Source organism: Ceratina calcarata, unplaced genomic scaffold (assembly GCF_001652005.2).
Source record: "Ceratina calcarata isolate Rehan_Ccalc_2016 unplaced genomic scaffold, ASM165200v1 scaffold351.2, whole genome shotgun sequence".
NCBI classification, from domain to species: domain Eukaryota; kingdom Metazoa; phylum Arthropoda; class Insecta; order Hymenoptera; family Apidae; genus Ceratina; species Ceratina calcarata.
This window is the reverse complement of record NW_017158043.1, coordinates 1,199,633-1,224,800: the sequence shown is the minus strand read 5'-3', so window position 1 is coordinate 1,224,800 and position 25,168 is coordinate 1,199,633. Positions and strand designations below refer to the sequence as shown.

Sequence of the window (25,168 nt, the reverse complement as noted above, 5' to 3'; positions counted from 1 at the left end):
TAAGGTTGCAATTGAACCGTCGATTAGGCTATCTTCATCGGCCCGTTCATTTTTCCCTCTAATCGAGATCGAGATGCACCGTTCCACTCGCGTTAGGCCCCCAGGTATCTACCAAAACGACTTATTGATTACGCATACGGTATTACGCTTTCGAACGGTACTCTCGTTTGTCCCCTCGTCAATTTTATCTTCGTATCGTCGTAGCCAATTTATTTTATTATGACCTCTTTCCAATTCTTAACTATATGTTAATGACACTATTATTTATCGATGGTTAAAATTTGAGGAAGTCCATCCAAAAAGTTTCACTTTTTAATATGTAATTCTTATACCGACTTCGCGAAACTGACGACTTTTAATTGTAGAAAAAGAATTGTTTTTGAAAGGTTTACAAGAAATTAATATATCAGGTAAAAGATTCACAGTAATCTTACATTAAAAAGTCAGAACTGTCTGTGTCATCGTTTGTAAGTAGGAGCACTGGAAACATTGCACATTTATAGAATTTAGATGAAACGTAGTTTAAACTGTAGACTCATGTCTAAAACTTACTTCCTGCTGTCACTAAGAAATTCACATGGCATCTGTGTCTGAATCAAATCGAATAAAAGAGTTCCTTATTTCTTTCTAATATTTCCAGCAATTTATTTCCATTTTCCTGTTACCGATTTTTTTACTTAAAGATAAAAAATATCCGATAATTATAATTGATTATAGTATAAATATAAAAATAGGAAATTTTTTAAAATAAAAACAGTACAGTGAACTTGTGCAAAAGACAATTTGTAATACGCATGAACTGATAAAAGCGAATGATTATTATCATCGATCGGCAGGCAATATCGACGTGTTAACAGCGTGGATGGGCGCACGAGAGTAGTCCAGAGGCAGAGCGGAAGAATAATCAAATTGGTAGAACGTAGAGAGTAGCGTAAAGGGCTGAATGAAATTAATTTCGTATCAGAGTAGCTGCACTGAGCCGTGCATAGATTTACAAAGGCAGTGATCAATTTCACATGGAAAGATGCCTGCCAGTTTTATTAATCAATGGCTCTCGGAATTCTTTACTTCTTATTGTAGTTACATGTCGTTGAAATCTTTTAATCAAATCGTGTGAAATTCTAAGAAATTTTAATGTGTTAAATTCATCTTCTAAATGCAACAGAATTTATTTTTAACATCGACTGTTTCACCTAGTTTTGTTCGAGGCAGGATTCTAAGCACATTTATTATCAGTCTTCGGGAATAATGCGCCGTTCTAATGTGCATCGCATGCATTGCTAGCGTCGATCGACTCTGAAGTAAGAGAATCGCGTGGCATAGAAAGCAGAATCGAACGGACGACAGGATTGTCAAACTGAAGTAACAATTTCCGCGCGTTTTATTCGTTGGTTTCCCATCGATACGCTTTCAGTGGCGCATTACTCCCTACATTGTAATCGAAAATTTGATCGTCGCTGGAACGGTAATATGCAAACGATGCACGCATTAGCGCGGCGCGACGAAATATTAGACTGTATTCAACGTTACTGATTAAAATTCACCGATGGATCAAATAAAATTCATTCCTTACTTCAATTATATCGGGACGTCATTTAACGTTTAACTGCAACCGTTTGATGCAACTATAATAAATTGCAGAAATAAAATTCATTTCTTATCAAAAATTGTATTACAACATCATTTAACACGTGCAAACAAAGTTATCTTGTTCGTATTATAGTATTTCGATTTACTTGGATCATAAATTTCTGTATGAATAATTATAATTTATTGACTTAACTGATATAAAAAGACGAGAGAAATCAATGTATCGCCACATGATAAATTTGAGTAGCAACCAGGCAAACCACAACGAGATACGCTAAATATATATATTTTCCAGGATAAAGTGGTTCATGTAATTACGCGAATTGTTCGTCCGGTTACGGCGACCAGTATTGACTATTGAAATGTTAACCCTTCGCCTCTCTGCACTTTCGATCGATTTGGATGAACGCAGAGCCATTTGGACGATGATTTCTATGGTACAGCGGACAGCGCCGAGCCAAAGTAGATATGTACGTTATTTGCGTTGGAACGTAACGCGTCTGGTGGCAGTGTGAAAGTCTGACAAGTCTCGCAATGTTTAATGGCGCGTTCCGGCAACAACGATACAATCATTTTAGTCCGTCGCAAATATTGGCATAGCCGCGATCTCCTTCTCTCTGACTCACTCTCTTTATCTCTCAGTTGATTTAAAATAGAGTTGGACGTCTTCTCAATGTTTGTTTAAACACATCAATTGCTTTAGCTCGTTCTCCAGCGGAGAACGGAGTTTCCCTGGGATATTTTTTCCCACAGATTTTTTTTTTTTTGGAAAACAACGCTTTTTTGTCAAATGGAATCTGTCTATGATCGATGATGATGAACCGCGTTGCTTTCAAAGGTTCTCTTCCTTTGTTATCAAATTTTCGTTTTTTTTTGCAATTCGATATTTCGTGTTTTATAAAATCGATCCCGGAATGCTGCTGCGAGCTTCAAGCGCAGATTCCTTTTTTTTTTTTAATTGCGATGACACATCGCTTTTAAACAAAAGTTAATTGTAAATAGGAAATGTAACGCAAGTTCGTGGCGGGACGTACCCTTTAAGGAATTGCCAGCTTAATTACGAGATATTTCACAAAAAGCGGTAAACGGCGTGTGTTTAACAGTAAACGCGGTGTCTTTAAAACCCGGCGGGAGTTCGTGTTTGGCGAAAGTATTAAAGCATTCGGCGAGTCCCGGGACATAAAATAAATGAGTTCCATCGACCTCTTTTCATTCGGCGTTCTAATTTCGGTCGCGCTCTCTTCCTCTGACGCTCGGCGACGTCCTTTAAGGCGAACAAACAGCCCGAGAAGACGGTAAAAATTTCCGTGTACCGAGACTCTTTTTTTTTTTTATTACCTCCTTCACGATCCTCGACTGCATGCGCGGAAATATGACGATTTTTATGTGCGCAAATGGTTGGTAAAATATCCAAGCTTTTACTGGGACTCTCGCTCTCTTTACGGTGGTTTCGGCATCGGCGCATTCCCGTAAAAATTTATAAGCCGAGTCGATAAGAATAATCATATGAGATTATTAATTATTCTCTTATTTAATAATCTGACAGTGAATACCTGTTTCTAGTGAAACTCTACGGCTTCTCCTAATTGCAGGAGATAATACGGTTAATAGCAGGCTAGAATAGCAATAAATGTGTAAAAAGCGATGAGGAGTGAGCGATCGTTGCCTGGAGAAAAGAGGACTCCGCGGGTCATTAATGTCTGAGTAGGAACTTCCTTTTCCGGTAGTCGTTATCGTCATTCGAAGATCGACTTTTCAACGTTTCTTTGCATCGTTACCATCGATGACGTCGACGTTTCGCGCGTCTTATTTTCTTATTTTCCAACAGACTCTTTCGACGTTTTCGTTGAACCTGACTTGGTACGATGAAAAATTGTTAACGTCTCCTCGAGGCGAATATACTTGGTACTCGCAACGATCGTCGACTTAAACAAAATATTATTCAGTGCTTGGATATCATTTTTTAAACTGATACCACGAACGGTTTACTTTGCATAAAAATCCGCAGTATAATCATAACAACGTCGCTGTTGCCTCTGGATACCGGCTCGCCTGTTCACTTTTGCCAGTGAGAGGCACGCGAGGTGGTAACACGAAAACTGGTAGCTTCGTAAACAGAAGGTATCGCGGTTGCCCAGTGTCTAGTACCTAACTATGTAATCTACTCATCTCGCGGAAAGAGTCGACACACGGCTTTCGGCTTAATTGTTTCCCTGGCCTCGAGGACGTAACGCGCTAATATCATTACCTTCTTATAGCCGTCGGCTAATTAGAAGACTGGCTTCGTTTCGGTCGCGACGCTGTGACTTTAAATTCTCGTCCACTTCGGGAAAAATTACTGAATTTCTTTGACCATTCGGTTGAGTCGGAGGTGGTCGTTTATAAACGATATTACAGACTTTCAAAAATTTCGACGTAGAATAATCGTTGAATATGATACGAGATAAATTAAAACTTTCGTTCCCAGAAGTTATGCATATATGAATATAAAAATGAAAATACGCAATAAAAGTTAAACGATATTACAGATTTTCAAATATTGCTCCTTTGAACGTGATACAAAATTTGAAATAAATGGAACTCTTGCTTCGAGAAATTATACATGCGAGTATAAAAATGAAAATTCGTAATGAAAGTTCTAGTTGAACGTTTTTAAATTAGTTTGACTGGGGACAGAGATTTCGTTACACGATTCACGTTTCGAGCATTTGCATTCGCGATTGCAATGATGAAATATAGCGGGTTCGCGTTTATTTAAACGACGCGACTCTAATACAATGAATTCTTGGTATAAATAAAAACGAACTCCATATATTAATTAGTATGGACAGGGCAGTTATGCTTATCCAGCGTATGCATATTCATAATCGATGTTACCAGCATGCGTTACGAATGCAAATGAAAATAGTGCGTGTTTGCACGGTACTAAAAACGCGGCACGTCAGGGAAGGCGCAAGAAATGAGTCTTAAAAACAAATTGCACGCACCACGCGATATGCAATCGTTCTAAATATCATTTAACTAATACGATTTCCATTGTTTAATTCATAGTCGCTTCAAAGATATGACGGAAGTACCAAGAATTAAATTTAGCTAGCCACGAACTGATAAAAATGAATTTCAATCACTATTTTACAACTTTAGACAACAATACGTCACCCGTTTATATTTGTTACTTTATTTATAAAACAGAAGTAAATCCATGTATTGCTTTTTCAATATCCGTTCAACGTCAGATTTTCTAAAATTGTCCAAAGATCGTATAAAGACCTCAAGTTGATATTAATATTGTTTTATATTTTAGTTACGTTCTTAAAACGAAGCATAAAGAAATATTGGACTCCAGCAAGACATCTATGTATAAATAAAAAGCTAAAGAAATAAGTGTTATTGACTTCCATTGGCTTAATAAGTTAATTCATTTACGTGTAGTTACTTACTAAAGCAGTGTAGTTATTTAATAAAAAATGCTGATCGAACATTGGAAAAATAAAATTTATTACTATTTTCGGATCTTGTCTCCATATAGGAAAGTAATTAAAAACGGATTGACAATCATCGTCCCAAACTGTACTATATTATCTTTCGAGACGCGTTTCATCGTACAATAAAACAGTGTCTACCCCTCTAGTAACACGATTGTCGTCTTGGATTGGTTTAATGCATCGTTGACAACTTCGTCGCTCGATCTAATCGGGTCACGTTTCGACAAAGTGAGTTTGTAGCTCGTGCAGCGGAACGTGTCCAGTTTTAAGCTGTCCCTTGTAGGTGACCCGTTTGTGCCGAGATTCATTAATCCATTGGTTGAATTCGCTGAATGAAAAGATTTTCGTTCTGCAACTGTTTAAATGTTCAATTGATACATTTACACGATGAAGGTCGTGAAAAAAATTCATTAGAAGAATCAGTTGTAATTAGAAAACGAGTTTGGAGTTGTTTAAGAAATTTTATGTTCTGCAAATTCGTATTGTTTGATCGTTAGAGTTGATTGTAGGATGATTCATTGATGTCAGATTGTATGTTTATTAAAAAGAATTCAGACGGCCTAGGCAGGTAAGATGGCTAAATCGGCCCTTGACCCAAATTCAATTTTACCGGTCAAGGTCCGATCATTCGACAGTGTTCAATATAAAAAAACGTTTCATATTATTCTATTTGAAATAGGTGGGAAGTCCTCGATCATTTTTGCCATATTTTTCGTAGTAAAAACCCTGAAAAAGTTCTCAGATATTCTAGAGACGATACCTACCGATGCAGGTCGTAATGGACGAATTACGTGATTCGGGATACGTTAAAAGCGCATCGATGACGAGTTAATTCCCATGTCCGAGCGAATTAACAGACCGGAACCGGATGTTGCACGGTCGAAATAATTCCCGCTGGAACTCGAATCATCTCGGGAAGCCGGTGAACGGTCGGTTAATCCGTGAGACGTCGGTCGATCGCCGCGCGGAATACCTAGCAACGCGCGGCGCGAGATTCTTGAAGCAGAAACAAACGTCCGGCATACGAAATTAATTATCTTGAATCCTACCCTAATTAGTCTGGCCATCTTACCACTGGTGAGAACTTCAAACTTCTCCAACTGCAGCTTATACTTGAAGCTCGCGCCGCTTTGTGGTTACTCTCTTGCTCTCGGAACAATTCATGCAAATATGCCGCCGCCGTCACCTCCTCCTCCCTCCCTCCAGAGTATGCATTAGCGTGTTCCAAAAATAATTGCGATCATTTTTATTTCGATCTATTACGAGTTCACTGTTCCAGCAGTGTGTTTAATTTATCAATATTATTCAGTTGGCAACTAAATAATTGTTACACTTCTTATTTAAAATCCGCAATCACTTAGTTGCCAGCCCGACATATCTTCGGTTATGTATTGCTTGGAATTTAATACGTGAATACGTATGGATCTTATTACAATTTCCTAGTATAATAGTAGAGATTGTAATAATAATACCATAGGTAATTGTTCGTACAAGTAGCTCTTCGAGAATTGAGGTATGAATACATACACCTACACCCTGGTTTTCAAGCTTAATTTTGAAGCACGATCTTCCATGTACGTATAGTTCGCATTTCGTACGTTCACTACATTGTTACATGCAAGATAAAATAGGGAGAATTCACCACAATGAAATCGGACGTTAAATTCAATCGACGAAAATTGAGGTAGTAACATTTGGTAAACCAATATCTGGCGACACCAGAATGTGCCTCTCTTGACGATTCAACCTTGTACATATGTAAATAATTATTGCTATATATGTAACAACGAAAATCGAGACGGTGATAACTGGTGAACGAGCCTGTACAGTTGACCGAGTTCGGGAATAAATTTGCGAAGCCGAGAGAGGGTCACCGTCTTTGATTTAATCGCGATCGGTGGAGCGACACCGATCGTTATTAATTTATGCGGACAAGGCGAGTTTCTAATCTGTCCCGTGGCCGAGCGGGCGGTCGCCGCCGCGTTTACAGCCTAGATTTAATCTGCATTGGGTTTAATTAAAATCAAGCAGCGTCGACGGGGTAGCGCGACCTCGTTGACAATTGCATGCAGATTGGATTAAGCTTTGGAATTAGAACGGTAGAGTCGGATTCACGCTCAACGGGAATCTGCTGCCCGTTTGTCCACATTAATATTCGAATTTCTGGAGATAGACCGATCCGACGGTGCCAGCCGGACGCACAATGCGCCGGATACACCGATAACGAGCTAACTATACCTGCGTTTAAATAATGTTACAGCGACGCGCTCTCGCACCTCTCACGGCTCCCCAGTCGCGTTTCTGGCGACAACCTTGATTCAACGCTTAAGGGCTTCTGTCGTGCATTCTCCGTCTTCGAGCGTTTGTATATCAAAAACCTGAAACCTGGCGTATAGAGTCAGACTTCTCGATTCCGACTATTTCGCAATATTGAAGTAATGCTGTATCAGAATCATAATTCGTCGTCTAATTCTTTTACTTAATTTCTTTTGTTTCATTTGTTCGAAAAGAATTTCTCATACTACGTCATTATACGAAAATATGTATAAGAGTCATAGGATATTAATGGTTACGTATGTATATACACATGCATACATATACGTATTCATCTGCACGTATATTGCTACGTAGAAACGGAAGAGCCGAGCATGACTTCATGAAGCTTTAATAAGCCTGATGAAAGCATAATTTCGCTCTCTCCGATTTTGCGATGTGCTACAGGTTTGCATATGAAACAAAGAGTTTTGCAAGTTTCTCCTCTTTGAATAGTCTGAAACATTCTCTACAGAATCTCATCGTCAGTTGCAACTTTTCGTCGGAATTAATTATGAAAATTGGAGAAAAATATGTAATATATTCTTAAAACGTTCAGCCATGAAACAAGCTTTATTTAAAAGGAGAACTTTATAATAAAGTCAAATAGGTGCAGCCACGTTTTAGGTAAGGAATTCGCGTATGCCATTGCGGTTCTACTTGCGGCACGTATTACCTTCAATAAACCCCAGAAATGATGTCCGGTTATTTTTACCTTCGAGCTTCTCTCTCTCATTCATTTAAATTTACTTTATTTAAATTTCAATAAACCCGATTTAATGAGAAAAAAACGTGATTCAAAGATCTTTATGAATAAATTACATTGTTGAAGGAGATCGTAATTTGTTTTTAATTTAACGAAGTTGTTTGCACGTTAGTAGCAAGGATTTGTACGAACAATTACGTAAATTAATGATATGAAACTTGGAGCTTTCCAGTTGCAAGTCATAAGATGAATTTCATAAAACCGTATCCCTTTTACTCTGCAAGAACGTCCGGTAATCCGGTAAAGTTCTGAAAGAGAAGCAGCAAAATAAATCATCGTTAACCTTTCTTAAAGCCGCTGTTCACTCGAAAGGAATCATCCTCCGTGTCCAATGAGATTACAGAAGCTCATAACTTCTTGCCCAACAACTGGTCAATAAATTCGCGGAAATATTACTTTTATATTCGTATCAATTTAAGTCCGTTCAACCGACCATTTGACCAACCACTTTCATATGAAAAATAGCCAAGGAGGGTCGATTACATATGCTTTTATTTGATACCGAAGGATCGTTCGCTGAAAATCCCAACAAAGCGTCGTCTGCCATCGGTAGATTAGCAACGGTGATATTGCGAGCGGATCTCTCGTATGAATATTCACCCGAACATAGGGACGCGCAAAGTTTCCGGCAGTAATCCGACTTAACATCTGCCGCTTAACGCGGTTCATACAATTATAGGATATACGAGGTATAGATAGAGAGAGGGCTCGTGTCGAGGGCACGGCAGCTCAACAATCGTTTTAAGCGAACTTCCTGCTCTGAAAATTTCCGCCCATTGGCCCCGGGGATAGTTCCCAGAGATTCGAGGCTTAGCCGATATCGCTCGTCCCCTGGTTAACTGGTTTTCGCGGATTTTCCGTGACCATTCCGCTCGATCTGAGCCCGCACCTTCGAAAACTTTCTCCCGTTGACCTTCGTGGTCTCGTTCGTCTCCCGCTGCGACACGTCTCTCGTTTCTTCACCGTTTCAAATAATTAGAAGACTGAGCCAGAAAATTACGACCAGCTTATAAATTCTTTAACAGGTCATAAGCTCAAGAGAATAAAGTAAAAATCGTGGAATCTTTAACATTTATAAATTATAGAGAAATGAGCCAATGAATAGAAATTGGAACATTCACTGTTTCCTGTCCTGTCAATCAAATAAATATGAAATGTTTTATAAAATTTAACAGCAAGGGGTTACTATTATCCTCAACGAGATTTCCAAGAATATTAATCGTTGAGCAATGACTCCGAGGAATCCGAAGACGTATGAATATAAAGCTTAGATTCTATGAATTGCAGATGGGAAACGACGATTTATTGATCTCGTACCATGTATTAAATTTCGAGAGATCGACTATATTTCCTAAATAGATAATTAACCGGGTTAATGTGACACCGCGTGCTTGAGAATCGATCGAGCGCATCGGTACATTATCCGACGGAACTAACGCAATTACTAAGATCCAATTAAAGTGAACGGCCGCGATAAATCAGTCAAACGCGGCGGGGAAAAGTGGCGGAGAAACTTTCGTTTCGAGAATTAATCAAATCAGGTTCACCTCGATTTTCCATTAAAATCCGACCCACCCGCATAAATCGAGATACAAGTATTATTAGAAGCCGACCACCCTTGGAGCCGGCTTAACGAACCCTTTCCAAGCGTCATACCGGCGAAATGACACACGAATGAAAGTAGAAATCTGATGGACAGCTTTAATTACGATCGATGGTGTTGCGCGCACACACGCTCGCGCCCGCCCGAGCAGCAGCGCCGGCAGCCAAGTTTGTACACACGAAACTGACATGCCGCGTCGAACGAATTAGCATAACGATCCTTCCGGCGTCATGCATTTTTCATACGTTCCGTCCACCGGTAACGAGTGCACGAATCTACGTTTTTTTTTTCTCCTTTGTTCTTTTCTTCTTTTCTTCTACCCGTTTGTAAAACGTTCGCGCGTGCAACGTATACGGTAAAATAATTTAGGAAAATAAAAGCACCGGTTGCGTTCCTTGTTTCGCGCGTATCGAACCTCCCCCACTTGTACTGCGCCGGCAGCATTTGCATGCCTTTGTCTCGCGATATTTAACGCCACGCGGCTTTTAATATCGATCCGAGGAAGTTTCGACACTGTCTGAGAGGATACTCTGTTCCTCACGTTTTCAGCTTCACGATACGATCTATCTACATTTTCGTACTGCTGCATTCATTTGTTCTATACGTTGAATTATATTAACGCATTGCGTACCGCATAGAAATTTCTAAGATATACGCGAGGGACCGTACGTTTTGGGCAAACTGCACGTTATTTAAATCATCGTAACTACAGGTCTGTGGAAATATAGGGGTACTTATCAAAGGATCTGTTGAACAATAGTATCTTCTTCAGTGTCGGAATCATTTGAAAGCACCGCCACCCTACAGCTTCCTTACAGTTCTAATAATTTCACTATCAGTAGAATCAGTAGATTCGTCTCCGGAATCGTTAAAACAGTCATCCGCATCTTCGATCTCACTAGGAATATCTGATAAATTATCGTTCAATTCTTCCGCAAGTGTATCAATTTCGTTGGCTTCCTGCCTTTCTCTGAAAGAGGGCATTTCTAAAAGCGCCAGGAAGTTGAAGACGAAGACTATTCGAATGACTAAAATACAATGTAACTGCAATACTTTATGGGTTCGCGCAATTTTATTGTTTTTCGTAAAGTTACCTGGACAGTTTCCACCAATGAGATCGCTTTATTCGATGTGGATAAAACTGTGTTGATATTTAAGGTCCGTAATAGATAGTGCGAGAAAAACGAGAAAACTCGTCAGCGGTACGCAATGTATTAAGTATCGGCTGGACTTCGTTGTGAAATCTGTCCTTTCACTAAAATTTTCATCGAATCCATCATCATCGTACAGTCAATCAAAATGAACGTCGAGTAACCCAAAAGGTCTCCCGAGAACGAAGTTTAATCTGAGATCCGTGTAGTCAGATCTGGCGACAGCATCTTTTTATACATTCATCGTGAACGAAACCGTAACCCGTTCAGAAGCGATGCAATGAACGGAAAGTAAAATAATAACGTTGTCGAAGAACTTGCATCCAGCAGATAAGGCACGTTACCCAATGAGTATATCTCCAACACGTCGTGTACAGAATCGTGTCACTTACAATTAGATTTCCTATCGACCGAAGGCTCCATTCTTGTAATCTGAAACAAACGTCGCTGCAAGATTTCTCCTCTTCTTCTTGTATTTTTTCTTTTAATAAAAAAGGAAAAAACGCTTTTGAAATAATTTAGCGCACGTTGTCACCGGGCAAGACAAACTCACGGTAATTACGCGCTTCAGCGGCATTGCGAATGCATTGTAACGCGACACTCGACCGCCCTCGTGCGACATTAATTATATGGGTAGAGTCGCGTCACGTTTAACGTACGATTATTGCATTCCCGCGTAGAAACGCTCGCGAGAATTAAGATGTAACCGGTGCCCATCTTTTCGCGCGAAACGATCGATAGAGTTTCTGCAATTCTCCTGGCCGAGGTGGATTTCTGCAGTTCATTTCCGGTTTTACCGAGTCCCGAGCTGTTTTAGCGTAGCCGGCCGGGATTAACGACCCTCTAATTTATTCAGTACTAATTGCCGGAGCCCGTTCCTTATTACCGATACGCGTGCATTATGCGCGTTACGCGTATTATGTTCGCATCGCTGATCCTCCAATTTGCCTTTTCGTCGACGCTTTTCTTATGCTCCTGATATGGATGCAATTCCTGTAACGAGCTCCGCTCTTATCGTTAATTCTATAAATCATTAAGAGAATTAAAATCAAAATTAAAATCTCCTTTTCAATTAATTACGTATGTCGTAATATAACAATGTTGTTTAGTCGTAGAAAGATTTCGGTTTCCATTTGCTCACGGAAATTCTCTTAACGTATTTAAGTTAAGCGAGCCATTTCATTTCGTGAAGAATGTCCACTTCACGTTGGCGGTCCAGATGTGACTGACATAATTTAGACCGGGCTGTCTACTCTCCCCCAGGGGACGAGCATAATTTGATGACACGCGGCGGTAGATAAGGCCTTCAAGTATGAATTACTTTGTGGAAAAGAAACTTGATTACCCTCAGAAATAGTAGACGTTTCCCAGTTTACAATGATCAACGTACGTATCGTTATTTCGTGAAATGCCTGGCATTCATTTTCATGAACTTTCATACTGTTCTATGCGATAATTATTAGACGGGATTTTAGGAGAATAAAAAAGTAGATAGAGAAAAATTTATAATATCGACTACGCCAGGAATTCAAGCGCTGCTAATGTGCAAAACTGGACGGAATACTAAAAGTTAAATCGGTATTACTATACTTAAATGATAAAATTAACGTTTCATTTTGCGTAGAAACCCGCAGGCTAATAATGATGATCCTTCCCGGAATTGCTCTTTTCTGTATGTTTCGAAGTATTTGGGGAACAGGAAGTTCGTGTTGGAAATTAAGGAAGCCGTGAACGTACGATGTTCCCAAAGTTCGGGAAGTAATAACAAGTTTCCTCGTGTCAAAAGTGAGCGTTGTTAGTCGATCACAGTTGCAATCAGAGGCTACAATTTTTCTACCACTCCAGGACTTATTAATCATCGCAGGTAGTCATTCTATGTTAAAAGGGATGAACCCTGGCCTTGAGTACCCGCTGCATAAAATAAAAATAAGACCTTTCTTCATTCGTTTATTGATCTCAACCATTTTTACAATAAATTATTGTAATTAGATTCGAAACACTTGTAAAACGATTTTAATAGAAGATTTTGCTTGCCACAATCTGTTGATAAGGTATCTGACATAGAAATAGCTTTGGCTTTGGAGACGAGAAGATATATAAAGTTGATAGATCTATTCGTATACGCAGTCCGTGATCGCACGCAGATCTTCGTGCCGATAGGCGCTCGCATAATAGCCGCTTTAATAATCGTTCACGCAGACGTTATTTACATGTAACCGTGTGCGAGTAATACGTGAGAGACACGGGAAAGTTCGAGCGCGGGGGCGTGGACGCGTGCGTGCCAGGGAAATTTGCAAGGTAAAACGTTCGAAAGAAAATGGCCCGGGCACGCGAGAAGAAGAAGAAGGCGAGAATTTCCCAGCGAGAACGCAATAGGGGTGTGTGTAACCGGGCACAAACGCGCACGTAGTCGAACTGTTCGCGGTGGAACCTAATGGAAGACGTGCGAGGTGTGAAAAATATCGTGGAGAACCGAGGATGAAGATGTCGAATGCATTTTCGAAATTGCCTGTGTGCGTTTCAGCCGATCTTTCGATATTCAAATTGGCGATATTAAAAATATCGTCGCGGTGTAAATACGGACAGCCACCGTCGGCCCTCTTTCTTCGTTAATAACTTTGTTAATAGAAATTGCAGAAAAAAGTGGAAAGCAAACGTTTTATTTAGAATTTCATTCTCTTTCCTAAAGAGGACAATCATGCATTCTGGAACTCTTTATACATGCAAAATGAAACAATTTTATAATTGAATAAAATTCTGGCGCGGCGATAAAAATTCGTAAAGAGCTGCATACTGTCGTCGTTCGTACAGAGAAAGATGTCATGAAAATGGGCACGAGTGCATCGCGATTGATAGTCGGCCGTTGCCGTTCTTCCGGCGTCGTCCGATTAAAAGCGGAAAAGCACGCGAACGCTTCGTTGACTAGATATTAATTGTAACGTAACGTTAATTCCAGCTGCGATGGAACCATTTGCTCTCGTGGCCATTACCGGGTCTGGAAATTCGTCCATGTATGTCGTTTCAATTGAACATTATATATTCGATGAATAGAAGAGGCGGTCGATTGCCTCGAATACATCGAAAAGAGAAAAGGATGGCATATTAAAAAATAGGATCACGCGTCAGAAATGTAAAATTAATTATAGTTGTATTTCTTATCGACAGGATAAGAACTGCAAACGAAGTTGAAACATGCGTCATTGTTCACATGGCGCAAGGCTAACAGGATAATTAAATTTTATCGTTTAGGAAATCCACTTCCTATTTATTAATTTTTTGATAAACTCAAAAGATTGCGAAGTAGGGATATGGTCTAAAGGGGATATGGTCGAAAGGGGATATGGTTGAAACTATGATACGTAGACGCGTAATATTGTTGTTCACATATTTATCGCGAGACGCTTAGAACGTTTAAATGGGGAACTTTGCTGCGGGTTTTGGAAAAATATGAAAATGTGATGAATTACAGTGGCGCGGTATAAAATATGACGGGCCGGTGAAACAAGATTTATGTATTACGAGGAATTATGAAACTGTTTCAGCGTATTCACGATCAGGAATGACTCGCACTTTGGAACAAACATAATATTTCATTCGATACATACCGTGGAGTCTGTCAGCTCGGTCCGCGATGTTTGTTATGGGAGATTGAGAGAATTTACGAATGTAGCTTGAAATTAGTTAATTTACGGATACCTATTTTTCATCCCGTAGTATTCCTCGGATGTTGCAAAGCAAAATTTATCTGTACAGATTCGGTCATAATTAAACTAACGTGTATTTAAGATTTATTGAAACGCAATTGAAGACTTTATTAGTCGATTGTACATAAAATTTAGTATAATACCTGCGCTTCAAATATATTAACTTAAATAAATATTCATCAAACGTAGATCTCTTTTAATGATTTAAATATACGTAGGAATTTCAAAAGAACTTCATTTCCATCTGTCGAAAAGTTAATTATTGAAAGTAGGAGACGGTAACTCTCGACCTCATGAATTGGAAATTTGGTTAAGGATCGTAAAGTAAAAATACCTAGATTTGTTTATATTCATCTATTAATCAGAATTTAGCAAATTTTCGAATACGTTATCGGATTGTCTACTGTATTGAGTGCTAGAATTGCTGTCCATAATTTATTAATAGTATTGTAAATGACACGGAAATCGTAATGGGACGTTAGAGCCCCGGAAGACAGAAGACAGAAAATACATTGGGGGTAAATCTACTCGTATGCCTAGTCAATGCTCTAGGTATTGTTGACAGCTGTCGATAGTCGTTGGTTCTCGTTAGTTCCAGGCAGCTTTCAGTTTTGCTCTTCATTCACCCGTTATCGAACGCTGCTCGCACACATTTATGCGTCTCGAAAAACTATTTTTACCTTAGTATGTCAATTAAAATTAAATTTTGACGTATAGTCGATTATACATGCCTTAGATGGGACAGAACAGTGATTCGTGCAATAATCCAGAAAATTTGATGCCTTCAAAATCTAAAGTATATATATATATTTTATATTTCGCATTCTTTCTCTTTGAGTTCCTATAAATGTAAATAAATGAACCATTTTAAATGTAATCGAAGAAGGACGTGCATCACGTATCGAACTTCGTTGCTTCGGTCGCTGGTCGACTTAAATTTTAAAGGCGATTAAATAGGAAAGTGTCCTTTTTCGTTTATCCCGGTATCACGCAACGCACAAGGTACGCTCACGGAAGGGTTCGGTGTTTCCGACACTATTTCCTCGGGGTCGATATAATACATTTCTTTACCGGTTCCGAAGGGAGAACGGCTGAAAGCGTGGCAGACGAATGAAACTTCTTGTCGAGAGGGAAAGGCAGAGAATCCCCGGGGACGTAAGAGGGTAGAGACGATCGTCTCTGGAGGTGCTCGAAGGTCAGGGGTGCTCTTTCCTCTGCAACCGAGTCGGAACTTCGATTTCTCTCTCTCCTTCTTGTCGTGTCTGCCTGTCCATTCCGAACGCACCTTTGAATTTTTAATACCGAGCGGCACGGGAAGAAACTTGTTTGCCGTAGCGTGGGCGAAATAATTTCGATAAAATCTCCGGTGTTTGTTTCGGCTAATCAGTCTCCCCTCTTTTTTTTTTACAGACCCGGCGAGCATCGTCGAAAAGGCCTGTCGGAGTTTTCGGCTACAAAACTGTGAGTCTTTAAAACGTCAAACATTTAATACGAAATTATTTTGTTTCCTCGATCTTTTCATCGAAACCGTTTTATTCTTTCGCGATATTTCTTTAATTAAGAAAGAGGCAGAATAAATTAAACTTCATATCTCACAATGATTCCTAAAGAATTGCTGATATCTCCGAGCACTTCGTCATTCATTCGTAATTGCGGATTTGTTCCACGATGCCTTCGTACATCTCCTTGGGCTCATTATCAAGCCCTTCGTCTCCCTTCGCGGCCGTTCTTAACCAGCGCTCGCAACATTCGTTCACCCTTTGTTTAAGAAGCTGGGTAGAATCCCGTGGCTCGATTTATGAAAGCGAGCGATACCACCGGGGTAAGCTCTGCGGTTATTTGCCTCCGGAGAACTATAATGGCCCGACGAATATAAGTGGCCGCCGCTTAATAATGCTGGAAAGAAAGTATCGCTTGAACGTAAAACGCGAAGTTACCATTTATATCTGGAAACCAGAACCTAGTTCATTTTCTTATATAAAAATCCACGGTGATCACCAAATTCCGCGTTCGTTTCTCCGTGAATTTGCGAATCAGACGAGATCCACGAAAACGTATTCGCTTTGTCATTGCTTCGGTCTTCTTGGTGCATAGTTCCGTCCAAATCAAGATATTCACGTCGGGATTCACTGTTACAGCAATTACACGTTTAGTTTCGAAGTTTGTGATTCCTGAGAAGTTCCATCGCGCCGCGCCAAACGCTTGGTCATACTACTTGGGAGGGATAGCGTTTTGAAACTGCAAATCGTGTTCTGCTTTCTCCACGACCGGACCTACATCGAAACGATTTAATTGATCCAAGTAATTCCTTAAATGCACTCCCACGCGTAGAAAGACGTATCTTTCCCACAAACGTGGCCATCGTTCGGTGTTGAAAATCGTCGGAAAGATCGGTCAGTGATTTAATACCGTTTTTTGTCGATTAGCCCGGCAGGGAGTTTCCACATTAGAAAAAGTTTCGTTTCATAAATCTGCATGATGGGGCGAAGTTATTTTTGTAGGAACCTCGAAGAGTCGGGGGTGGACGTGGAGGCTCGCGTCGAGTTCATTAGACTTCCCGTATCGTCTGGCTCGAACGTACGCGCTTAAGACCTCTATAAAACCCGGGACATGATCGATCGCGGACCATTATTTGTCGTTACGGAAGACACTTCCTAGCTTCTCGCCGAGAAATCGACAATTTGTATTCGCCGCCCGTACCCGATTAAATATCGTTACCCTTTCTCGATTACGTTCAAAGTGGTTCGACTACGCTTCGGTAATAATTGACGCACTCTACTCGATGTGTTTCAAATTTAAACCGTCGCTTTTACACATAAAACCATAATTTCTGATGGAAACAAATTATAATGCATTACGACGGAACGTTGTACGTCTCGTTCGCTTCGAATCGTTTTAAAATGAAATCCTTGCAATCGCCATTTACGAATACTCTGATGGTTCGAGAAACGATTTACGATCGCGTCGATCGACGATTAATCTCGGGATAGCAATTCGTCGGAAGATATCCGTAGATTGGTGATCGACGAGTCTGGCAATATCTTCCGGGCCGGACTTCCGCCCTTTCCCGGGGTGGAGCGTTGAAATATTATCAAGCATCAAGAAAAAAGATGGGCCGCGCTCCCCCCGATGGCCCATAAACGTGATGCGACATGACTGATGAGTTCCGAGGCCCTTTTATCGCCCCCGCTGCGCCGCCGCTTTTTTACCTCCCTCTTCCTATCTCCCAGTCGTTAGATCGAGCGCGACGTCTTATTCATTGGGCTCCCGTCAAATGGACGTTTCTTTTAACGGTGACAATTCACTTTGCGAACGATTTGTTGGAAATTCTTCAAATGGAAATACTTTCCAACGACCTGTTATTCTTTGCGAACGGTAAAAAGCGTCGGTGGCTCATCGGAGAAGAACGTTTTAATCGGAAGGTAGACAGGGTTTGGTTTGATCATCTAGGAGCTCTTTGGACCCATTCGAATCATATCGTCGTGAGTCATCATGCCATTTTTTTCGCGAGATCGAATGTAATTATGTAATCGAACATAAAATTTTACATAAGAAACACGAAAGAGAGAAAACTGTTATATTTTAGAAAAGAAAATTGACTGAAAACGAATAATGATTATGATAAATGCCAAGCAAGTCATTTTGACCCACTCCCCGTCCCCCGCGGTAGAGCTAATGTTAAATACGAGGGAATCGTTCGGTTAATTACCCGCGATTAACAATTAAATCTCGCTAATTATTATTCTCGGCTTTTACTCGATTACGTATCGTTCGTTAGGCACATTTGCCGTTACGTAAACCTGTCACCGATGGTAGATCGCGATTTATTAATAACACGAGAATCTCGGGATTTCCTCGGCTGAGGGATGTCGAATCGAAAGTAAACCTCGCAGGTAAGTAGATTTATCGGACTGAATGACCGAACGGCAATTAATCGTGCCGTTTAATTAAGCTACGGACATTAATGGGCTCGGGCTGGGAGAGCGTTTAATTCGAAGGGCCGTGTACGAAGAAAGGGGGCAAGTAAATGTACGAGGGGACGCAATTAAGTTCTTGGAGACGTTTCGACTCGCCTCTGATATCCGTGTCGCCCGAAGACGGAATGATTTACGCGGTAAGGGCATCGGGTAGTCCGTCTTATTCAACTTTGATGGAAGCTTCAGCGGGTCAGGTCAGGCACAAGTAGGACATTCGAATGCTTAAAGAAACCGGAGCTTAAAGAACCGAGAGAATTTAAGGCTGTGGAGGTTCAACATTTGCATTATTTCAAGCTGGTTCAAGCTTCAAGTATAAAGTAAAATTGTTGAACTTCGAAAATTCAATGATTTGAATTCAATCGGATGTCTCGTGACGCAATGGTTCACATAATCTCACTATTAATAAATAATTGAGGTATTCACAACAAAATTGGTTGGAATTTTCGCACATATCTCAGAGTGTACATTAATTTCTAAAACCAAAAATATTTTTATTAACAACTGAAACGCAGCTCTGTTTCTTCTCGAGCGCAGGAAATATGCCTCGGAGAAGAAATACTTTCTGTACTTTCATGTAGTGACTCGAAGTCCAACGGGAAAAACTATACGACGGATAATTGATATAATAATAAGTTAGACGAATAAATTCCTGATATGAATTTACTGATCATCGTTTAAAGGATACGAACGCGCGGTATCAATTGAAATTTCGTTGAATAAAATTGTTCACGTTCGTTTGAAGAACGGATACATAAAGGAGAGCCCGTAGACCTTTCACGGTAGCCCGCGAACCGTGGCGGAGTGAGATGTCCAGGAACGGGCAAGCTATGGTGGTGGTTTGTTCGCGTTATTCGCGGACTTTGTATGAAACTGGCGAGAATGCGAAAGGAGAGGATTGAAAGTTCGCGCACGGATGCCGGATCGAAAACATTAATCTTCTCAGCCGAGCTCGGCGAGCCCCCACCGTTATTCGCGCGTCAGTGATACTCGAAAAAATTGCATCTAAATAATGCACTTCCCTCGGCGCGCGAAATTCATATGCTTTTTTCCCCCCTCCACTCTATTTCCTTTCATTTTCTTCGTCCGTTTCACGGCGTGCGGCTGACATGTAGATTAAAAAAGCGGGTCGGATTGTTAGTTTTCCTGGACGAAGCGAAATGAAAAATGAATGAGTCGACTGAAATATTCCCGAACAATGCCCTCGATACGATCGGTCAACCTACTGTATTTCAATCAACCCTTTCTCCGTCGTAATTCAGACTCGAATCAAGAAGTTAGTTTTTCTCTTTTATAAAACATCTAATGTGTACATTAGCGAATTAATGTCGGTTATCATTACAACTTAAAGTTCGATCTTGTATCCTTCAATTAATAGAGTGGGAATTTCCCCGGTAATCTATCCGGTTCAGAGTCTGAAACAATGAGACGAAAACGAAGAGCGCGTATAACATTATTATAAAAATCTTGACAAATGCGCCCGGAGTCATGGTCATCAATTCGCATAGGTTCTATCGAGTGAAGTATATTTGCCAGATGGCGAACGGGGGCATCTGAATTTCATTTTTCTTCAGCCTGCTCGCGCCGGTGCGCGCGGTGTCCTGAAAGCAGCGATCGAACGAGCCCTAGGCTCTTACATCACCTTTATGCCCGCGATATTTCATGCCGGCCAAATGTTCCGACGAATGATGCATTATTTAGAACGCAATTCGGTGAGAACCAAGCCGGGGACCTCGTGGAACAAATGCGCGCGAAATGGGCCAAGAGCATCCGGTGGAATGTCGTTCCTCTTCCGGGCGATCGATCGACCTACAAACTTAATTTCGCTCCACTGCTGCCGTCACGGCCGCCGTGAAACACTTCAAAATCGTCATTTTTTATGTTCGCCTCTCGCTACAAATATAATATTTCCTTCATTCGTTCATCGAGCGACTGAAAATCTAATAACAAATAGACTTTAGACTTGACGTGTTCATACGTATCCCCAGCTTTTCATTGCAAATGCACCTCGTTGTCACTCTGTCTTACATAAAAATTTTGGTCGTCGCAGTATATAAAGATTGTATGTACTCGAAAGTAAGAATTGTTCGAAGGAAATTAGATTAAATCGTGTCCCATTTTATCCATCAAATAGTAGAAGCAGAAGGGTTTGCGGACTCATGAAAAATGTAGCAGAAAACGTGTCGGCAAGAGAAATGCATTTACAACATTGCGTTTCCTACGATCTCTCTACAAAAGAGAATAAAACCGGCGTAGGTATATTGTTGGTAAAGAATTTACGACTCGTTTCCGATTTGCATCGCTGGTACGCATATATCGTGTACAGTTTGACAAACATAAAAATGGAAACGCAATCCCGTAAGGCGATTTCCATTCTGAATGACTATCGAGCTGTGATATCAGCGTTTTATATGCCGTGCTCAAAGAAAACCTGTGCTTATCTTTAGGGAAGATTGCAAAATCTTTTCCTCGTGGACCTCCGTTCCCCATTCATTCAAAAATCTGACAGGCCAGCTAGCGATCAGCAATATTTGACACTGTTCTTTCATACATTACATCTTAAATATCCGTAACGAAAACACGATCAATCTTTGCTATTGAATTTCTTCCGCGGCGAATAAAAATCTGAAAGAATCGATTCGAGAGGGAGTGAATATTTCCATTACGTTTTCATCGCTTTTCCATGAAGAGCAATCGATCAAATCGCTATTGATTCACTGGATCAATTAAATTGCATGGTTCGTCAGTGAGCCTTTATCCTTTGAAAGCATTTTTATACCGTAACAATATTTCATATCGAAATCAATTTTTATTCTACCGCTGGAAAGAAAAGAAAATTTCGGCTAATTAATGGTGTCATCAAACAATTATTACTGAATCGCGAAACGAAGGAGAGGTCGATCGAATTGACCCGGTCCGGAGCGAGTGCCTCGATAAGACCTCGTGCATCTTCGTTCTTATCCTCGGCGCGGCCTTTTGTTCCCGAAACGAACGCTTATTCACCAGCCATCCGTCTTCCATTGTTCTTCCAACCCCCTCAATTATGACAATGATTTAAGAGGCTCTGTGAAGCCGGAGCAGGTAAAACCTGCTCTCGACCGTCGCTCGGCGGTGCGTACAAAACGGATGAAGGAAAGGGGGCGATAAATCTTGGAAGATGACGCCTCTGGCTTCCACCACTTTGCTCGTTGACATCCACCGCGTCCGATACCCTGGCCGATATTTTCATAGTACACACGTAAGTTCATCGACACGAGCTCGCCGCATACACTGACGTCCAAAAGTACGTGGACGCTTCCTCGCGTCAGTCCGGCGCATATGTAGATACGTAACGTTCTGTTTCCGGAGTGGAAGATCGTCCATCTCGCTCCGTCCCGCCGTCCATCTATCGCGTACTACGGAATTTTATGCGAAATAAAACATTTGCGACGGTCAATCTAAAAAATGTATACATAAAAAAAAATATGGCAGGTCTGAGCTTTTGAGCGTCGGTGTATATCGACAGTGCCGATATCGATAGAACCGACGTTCCGTGACGAATCCGATTTTGTGTCAACGTTGCTCGCGACCCGACGAGCGTTACCCGATTATTTATTTAAACAATTTTCACGGCGCCTGCGATTCGATGTCCATTTTCCGTTACGTCGAACGTGAAACACGTTTGCCCGGGAAAAAAACAGAATTTCATTTTTGACGTGTCTCCCGTGCGCTTTTTTAGTTTTATTGATTCCGCAGCGACAACGCTTGAAATCGTTGACAGAACTTCATAAACCTATTTGGGAAATATCGTAACTAATGCACGGCACTGAACAATTTTGATGTATCGGTGTATTCGCGTTCCTGTAACCCGTGTTTCAATTATTCTAAATTAATTTCACTTTTGTAATATTGGAGTATGCTTCCGTCATCTAGTCGCCCCGGTTTGCAGTTCATACAATGTTAAACGATGTAGTCACTAGTTCTTCATTTGCACCATTATATCTGCTATTTCATAATAGAACAGCTGAGATCATTTTATTTCATTTACCTGACGGAGTTCACAATCAGTACTTTCGCTAAACGCGTTAACCGTGGCCGTATCGCTTTAAGAATCCGAAGAAGCCAGCCTAAGATTTTCGTTCGGAGGAACGCGGCGCAATCTTTGGCTGGCGAAATAAAACGAAGGAAACGGGAAAAGCCGAGGTGAAAAGGAGAAACGCGTCCGGCGGTAATTGTGCAAAGTTCAGCGAGGCGCGAAAAAGAATGCAGGAATCTTAAACGACGATTAAATAAACGGGCGTGTTGTAACGAATCGTGAAACAGGAGGACGAGGCGATTCATTTTCTCTCTTCCTTCCGTTTTTTTTTTATTCCCTCTTTTTAAGGAAGCCTGTTTCTTTCCTAACGAATTTACAAAGGATCGTCCTTCCAGCTGCTCTTTAATGATTTATTAATTACATGGACGGAAGAGGCGAGGAAATTGGAGGTCCGGACACGAGAGGTGCAATTAATTATGAAATTCGCCTGCTCGAAACGAGATATCGAGTTATCGAGTTTCTTGTTTTCCGTTCAAAGAGTTTGCCCGTGGTTTTTCATTGCCCATTCTCCAAAAACAAACACATCTTCTTTTAAATCTACCAGAATTTTCAATTTGTCGTTATCACGACTGTAAAACAATTGTATATATCTTGCCGATGCTTTTTTTACTTCGCGGATACGGCAATTATCTCTGGCGTCGAGTCGTGAAAGATCTCGTTGCCCGTGGTTAATCAATTATTTATATGTGGACGTAACACTGGTTAAAGAGTGTGACGTTGTTTCTTTGAAATCCTGTTAGCCGTCTCGTTAACATCACTAGCATTTAGTAATCCTCCAGCAACAGTGAGGGAACCTATTTACATATCGTCCGGGATGTACGTTGCGAAACGAGGTTCACCGCGTTGAATGGTCAGCCTTCTAACGATCATTAGTCACCGATGCACATCTGATTAGACGCTTCTCAACGCAGGGTAATTGTTTTTTCAAACTGTAATTAATCGTTTTTACATTCGCTCGAGCCACGCTTTTATCATTCCGATTCAATGGAATCTACGAAAGAGGCTCGGTATCTCAGTTTTTTCCAAGGTCCACGTTCACGTAAAATCAGATTCGTTTACTTAAGACTTTATACCCGGCGTGCCCGTTCGATAACACGAAATTATAACCGTGATTGCGCTCTCCAAGGCTTCTTTTATTATACCTGCGACTGCGACGTGTTTATAAAGCTTTATTTTATCAGCAACTGTTTTACATTGGATGGTGTAATTCTGTCCCGTGTTACGTTCATTAGGGAAAAATTTAACCATTTTTATTTGCATACTCAAATACGAAATAATGAAACCGGTCCACAAATAAATGCTATTGGAACTGTCGAGGCAACGTAATCGATGTCCGACCGTCCGATCTCGACAGGTTCCGGCGGAGCGAATTTCAAAAAGTTTTCTTTCCGGGCCGATTCGGTCGGACGATAGAAAGCGCGCTACTCTTCCTTCGGAGATTACGTTTAATCAGAATTAAGGGTGTACTTGTGGAGCATCGATGGCTCGAACGGACTATGATCTTCGTCTCATTTGCCCGATTCGAGAGAGTTTAATCTGGGAAGGACTTCTCGATCGACTTACCCTTCCAATCGGAAACTTAAACCTCGAAACGGTCCGACTTTCCGTTGCACGGTTCCAATCCCGATTAACGTTCAACGTTGTCGTTCCTTTGTAAAATTGTTTTAAATTCCACGAATATTATAAGTAAAAAAAATATTCCTTTGTTCGCTCTTCATCCGTCGTTCTTCTGTTTTAATTTCGAAAAAATCGATGCCGGCATTATTTGTGTTCGAATGAAAAAGATCGTCGATTCTTTTGGTAACTTACGATCGTTGGCCTCTGTGAAATTTGGTCGACGAATTTTCCGTAGTTGGACCGGTATTTACGGTATATCCGCGATTCGAAAACCGTATGGAAGTCAGCAATTTGTTCGAACACAGCGATACCACCGGGCGGGCCGGGGTAATGAAACAGAGAATTGTTTTGCAGCGTACACGGCTACCAGTCACCGATTTCCGTGTTCCTATTTCCCTGCTACTATTCGTTTGACAGTTTTCACATTTTCCTCGCCCGTGTTTAAGCCCCAGCCTCCGATATTCTTTTCCCGCTGTTTAAAATCGAATTTTCCCGTCAATGTTATTAATTTATCATTGAATTTCCTCATTTTTTTATATTTTAGATTTTTTAACTAGAAAAATTTTTTTAGATTTTATAACTAGAAATCTGCTTTTATTGTGCGCTTTAATCATTTTATGGGAATTGCGATCGAAATTTGTAGGTCTCACAATAATTTTTGCGTTACCGTTACAACGTTCCGTTCGCATTATGAATCCGATCCTTCGGTTAATGCGTAATAAAATTTTAATTCGACAATATTCCGACGAAATGACTCTTTAACCAAGAGATATTATCTCGATTGCGAATGATAAAATCACTGCCTGCTATGCATTATTCATTACCAACTCCATTCGTCTACATCAAAAATTCACGAAGAATCTAAACCACGCACACACACACACACACAC

The 25,168-nt window shown here is 40.7% G+C and overlaps 1 protein-coding gene across 5 annotated transcripts in view; it reads left to right on the top strand.

Annotated features, from left to right (window-relative positions):
• Positions 1-25,168, top strand: part of Pgant9 (polypeptide N-acetylgalactosaminyltransferase 9) — a 207,685-nt gene that overhangs the window by 46,504 nt on the left and 136,013 nt on the right. For 4 of the 5 annotated variants that reach the window (XM_026813840.1, XM_026813842.1, XM_026813838.1 and 1 more), the window contains exon 4: positions 16,023-16,073. The exons of the other annotated variant lie outside the window; for it this stretch is intronic. The gene's annotated coding sequence lies outside the window, so the exon portion shown is untranslated. The remainder of the gene's footprint in view (positions 1-16,022; positions 16,074-25,168) is intronic. 5 annotated transcript variants of the gene reach the window in all.